The sequence below is a fragment of the Tupaia chinensis genome, unplaced genomic scaffold, assembly GCF_000334495.1.
Source record: "Tupaia chinensis unplaced genomic scaffold, TupChi_1.0 Scaffold000529_1, whole genome shotgun sequence".
NCBI classification, from domain to species: Eukaryota; Metazoa; Chordata; class Mammalia; order Scandentia; family Tupaiidae; genus Tupaia; species Tupaia belangeri.
The window spans coordinates 16,534-21,783 of NW_006160042.1; the positions used below are offsets into that span (position 1 = coordinate 16,534).

The 5,250-nt window shown below is 55.2% G+C and overlaps 1 non-coding gene across 1 annotated transcript; it reads right to left on the reverse strand.

Annotated features, from left to right (window-relative positions):
• Window positions 1–449: 449 nt before the first annotated feature.
• Window positions 450–522, reverse strand: TRNAV-AAC (transfer RNA valine (anticodon AAC)). Its single transcript has one exon. It is a non-coding gene; the product is annotated as a tRNA-Val (tRNA).
• Window positions 523–5,250: the final 4,728 nt, after the last annotated feature.

A 5,250-nucleotide genomic window follows, 5' to 3' on the forward strand; every position in this document is an offset into this window, starting at 1 on the left:
AAGAGAACGAAACCGCAGGGCTGTCCCCCGCGTCGGGTCTGAGGGTCCCCCTGCCTTTGTGAAGGGGCGCTTCTCTCACTTGGGGAGCCAAGCCGGTCGGGGCAGAGGAAGCTGCTGCGCGGAGGCGCTCGGGGCTGGAGGGGGCCGAGCGGGGCCCTCGGGAAGCGCGGCCTGAGCCCGCGGAGACGTGGTGGGCTGTCAGTGCGGGCGTGTGCGGAGGGCGGAGGGGGCGCCGCGCGGTCAGGAGGCGGGAGCCGGGTTTCGTGCGCTAAAACGCAAGAGGAGGAGGAGGGCAGGGTGGAGCGGGTCTGTCCCCTGCAGGAAGGTGGGTGCCAAGTGTGAGGGGACGTGGGATGGGACTTAAGAGGGAGGGAACACGGAGAGGTTCACAGTGAGGGACGTGACGCCATTTTTGCGGACGAAAAGGCAGTCCCTTTGGAAAAAGGCTCTGTTTCCGCCCGGTTTCGAACCGGGGACCTTTCGCGTGTTAGGCGAATGTGATAACCACTACACTACGGAAACCGCTGGGTGTCCTACTGAGGAAGACCCAGCCTGAGGATCCTGGGTGGCTCCCGCTGTGGGGTGGGCGCCTACCCCGGTAGCGAAGACCCGGGGCCCCACTCTCCGTCTTTGGGATCCCGCAGCTCACGCGGGGTTTTCGGTTCCCCAAGGAAGCCCCGCACTTGTGGACTCTCCCGCGCGTTTGCAGGTAAAAATGAAGCCAGGGCTGGGACACCCCGAGACAGCCTCTTCCCTGGGAACGCACGTGGGAGAAAATACCGGGGCTGGGCACTTCTCGTCCCTCACCTCCGTGCTCTTGGTCACAAACCCTCCCCCGCCCGCACCAGTCCATGTGCAGTTCCCGGGGCTGAACCAGCTCCCACCCGCTCCCTCCCCGCCAGCCCCTCTGCCTTAGACTCTGCCACGTGGAGAAAGCTGAGGTCCAGAAATGACGGCAAGAGGAGAGGAGAGGAGAGAGGAGCAGGTGGTGTTGGAGCAAGAAGAGGAGGTGAGGGAGCACCAGGAGGGAGGGGGCCACAAAACCATGTGGGCTTCTCCAGAGACACCTCAAGGCCAGGTGCACCGCCACCCTGGTCAGCCTCCCACCTCTCTGCCATACAGGATGTTTCAGGCTCACACTTTCCTGGAGAAGAAAACCAGGTGTTTTCGTTTGTTTGTTTGTTTTTTAATATTCAATCATATTATTTAACTTACGAAGTGATCATTTCAATATGTGAACATTTCTCCCCAGTCCGGTTGATCAAAATATCTTCCACTAATAACATCACACCTCCCCATCCCGTCAATGTTCTGTCTCTGTTTCCCTCCTCCAAATGTCCTTCCTTAGATCCCTCTTCTCCACACACTCCACTTCTGGCACTAATCCCCATCTTTTGTGTTTGTACAACCTTGGGTCAATCAGTTTCAGTCATAGAGTGCAGACCCTAAAACCAGGAGGTTTTGTTGTCCAAGGACAGGGAGAAGAGACCCATGACTAGCACCCCACGGGCACCCACTGTGAGCCGCAAGCCTCTGGCACAGGCAGGCCCTGTTCAGGAGGGTGAGCGCAGCGCCCCTTGTGAAGGATCCTCTTTCCTGGGATGTATTTTCTTTTCCCTGACTAAGAGCGCTTTTCAGTTCCTCGCTAAGGCCAATGGGAAGCTGCCACCGGGCTGTCCTCAGAGGAAGGCTGGGGTGAAGGACAGCAGCAGAACATCACGGGACGGTCCTGTTCCAGTCAACTCCCACCTTCTCCCACTGCTCTCAGAGGAGTCCCTGTGCCCAACTCTTCTCGTGTTGTCCCTCTTCCGCCGGCTCCTGCCAAGCCTCGCTCTGGTGAATGATGTGTCCACCATTAGCCAGGGGGGAAGCGGGAGCCTGGGAGGTGAAGGGGGTCTCCCTGCAGAGGGGGCAGATGAAGGGTGTGGATTAGGGGTGCAGAGGCTGCTGGTGGGTATCCCTGCTGAGAGGGGTGCACTAGACTGGGCAGGGGGTTGTCTGGGGTGAAGTCAGCAGAATTCTGAATGGAGAGGTTTGGAGGAATGGTGACGGGACAGTAGCCAGTGTTGACACTGAGTGCACAGTGGGAAATTCCTGTGCTCACAGTTACCTGGCAGAGGATGATCCCTTACTAAGGAGGTGTTTCTTTCTAGGCCAGTCTCTCATTTCCCCCGGCATGCAGCAAACAGGCCCTTGTACTCCTCAGTGTGTAAAAAACTGCACCGGACAGCAGTGGCCACGCGTAGCCATGCCCTCTCTAAGTGTACCCTATCTTTCCTCCTCAGCCTCCAAGAAGCTGGGAGTATGTGCCCATCACCCTTCACCCTTTGCAGGCTGGGCCTCAGGTGTATCTGTGCTGTGCTTGTCTGTCTGTCTTTGTTTCTCTATTTCTTTTAAGATTTTTTTATAAAACCTGTGCACTAGCCACAGAAACCAAGAGACTGAAGGGGAGAAATCTACTTCCTGTGGGGATGGCCTTGCAGCACTCCCCTCTTCTCCTTCTCCTGTCAGGATTTTAGGGTGCTCTGCTTTTTATTTTACATCTTACCGGCTGCCTCATCCTCCCACCCCCCCATCCCCCATCCTGTTCTTCCGAGTTCTAGGGTAGGAGTACTCTCATAGGTTCCCTCTCTCCTTCCCAACCCCAAGACACAATCTGGAATTAGACCCCTGCAGACATTTGAAATATCTTCCCTAAAGCTCCCACATGGCCGACCACGGTTGAGCCTCAGACCTGGTGGATTGCTTCCTCACTTTCTCTTTCTCTCTCTCTCACTCTCACTGTCTCTCTCTGGTCAAATTAAAAGAAAGAAAGAAATTCTTTAAAAGAATTATTTTATTTTAACTGTATTTATTTATTAAATAAATAGCGCCCTTAACCACCATGCCACCTCCCAGTCCCATGGCAAGGTGTGGTGACACAGATATGCAAAATATCGCACAAGCACAAGTCGGCTACCAAAATGGAGTCTGTAATGTCAGACCCTAGTAAAAGAACTCAGGAGGCCAGGAGGAAAGGCTCCCCTGCACAACACCAACTGTCACGAGTCACTACCCAAACCACAAACGTGCACAAAAGCCGCCATAACCCTGCACAGACATTATTCTGAGGACTGCTCTGCGGCAGCTGCTTTGGGTCTCAGGCCAAGGGTACTTTGTGGTGGATCTTTATAACCAGATCCAGCAGCCGACGCGTGATGCTGCTTCTCCCTTGGCCAGGATTCCTGGGTTTCAGGATCAGGAAGTGGAACTGGGAGTGGAACCACCCTCTGTCCCTCCTGGTGACCCACTAGCAAAATTCGGCTTTCTCTACCTGTACCCCTGCGCTCTGCTGGCCCGGAGGTCTGGAGGTCTTCCTTGCTAAGAAAGGATTCTTCTACCAGAAGACACGGTGACTGCATGGACCTGGAGACTAAGACTGCCTGCCAGCCCCTGTGGGCTCTCCGTGCCTCTGAATCACCAGGAGAACAAGGACGTTACTACACTGGGTGGGGGGACTGACCCTGACCCCCGCAGGGGAATTGGACTGGCATTGCTCTTGGAGTGACTGAAGAGCATGGATGTCTGCAATAAAGGCGAGCCCTCAGGGCAGCTCTTAGTAGGACCACACCCTGTGATAACTCAGCAGAACCTGCTCAGATAAATGCTGTGGGTTCTTGTGGGGGTGACTGTTGGGGGAAGGGCGGTGACTTGGGTGATATGGGTGCAGGGACAACGGGCTGTGCCCTGCCTGCAGGAGTTGTGCTCACAGTCACCGGGCCAGAGTAAGAGCATAAAGAGAAAGTGTGCTTAGGGTGAGGATTTTCACACCTGGGAAACCCTGTGACCCTCACATGTGCAAAACACTCTCTCGGCATGTTCATGCTGGAGGGGGATGCATCCTGCACTCTTCTGACATATCCCTTTTTTAGGAAAGTCATCCTACAGAGCCTCACAATCCTCCCCCTTACCACCCTCTTTCACCTCCCTCACCTACCCCCCTTGCTTTGTAAACCCACCCTGTGTCTCCATCCTCCTGTCTGTGCTTCCGCATGTGCAGGCTTGCTCCAGTCCTCTGGCCCTTTAAGCAGGACCGGAAAGACCGGAGGCCTCCCATGTGCTTTAGGCTTCCCCTGTCTACCAGATTCTCCCTGGATTTTCTTTCTCAGAATAGGGGCTTGGTCATCACCTCCCCTACTTCTGGCTTATTTTCCTTCCACACTCTAGAGCATGTTCTCTGTTCTCTCATAGGTCTACTTCTTTCCCATCTCTCATTAAGGCCCGGTCAATATTTGGCATATGTCAACCAGAAAAGCCACAGTGATGGCACCGGCCATTCAGGGAAGCCTCAGATAAGACTGGCTGAGAGCAGGAGCCTCACCGAGGACACTGTCAGTCATGCGGTGAGATGCCAAGCTCAGCCCAGGTTTCCCTGGACCGGCCTGGGGCTGTGCCCTGTGAGGTCTCCGTCCCTCCCCTACCACTCCGTGCCCTGGGGCCAGCTAAACCCCTGCTCTGAGGCACCAGAGAAAGGCCGCAGCTGCTGCAGGATCTAAAGTGGGGACTCCCAGGGCACCCTAGGTAGTGTCTGACTCTGCTAGAATCCGGACTCAGACCTGGATTGCTAAAGACAAAACAGAGTGCTGACCACCGCGGGATTACCTGGCACGCCAAGCCTGGTAACCACTATCTTGCTTCCCTTCATTTTTTAAATATAAAATTGTTCTGAGACCAGCAGACGGCCTAATGGTTACATTGCTGGACTTCCACGTGGTAGACCTAGGTTAAAAGTCCCTCAAGGCTTTAAGTTCCGGCTTCCCTTCCCGCACTGAGTGCGTGCCCAAAATCAGGAGAGGAGAACAGAGGAGAAGGGATTCTGGCGTGGCCATACCCGTCCCTACCACGGGGTGATTTTTCTCGCTGTCTTCCTGTCTCTCTGGTGAGTGCACATGCCCTGTATCAGGAATCTCTAAAAATAAAAACAAGGAAATCAACAAAAATCAAACCTTTTACGTATTTTTACTGTTTTATTATTGAGCAGCTACAGGTCCCAGAGCGCACTTGGCTGTCCCGTCTCCGTCTCCGCGTCTCCACGTCTCCCTGTCTCCACATCTTCACGTCTCCATTCACCTCCGACCTCACCCCTGGGGTCAGGCGCCGCCTCGCCACTGGCACCCCGAGAGTCACGTTGTCCGGTCCTCCCTCCCCGCGGCTTTCCCTCCTTCCACCTTCCCCTTTGGACCTCCTGCCTCTTCCCGCTCCGGTCCCACA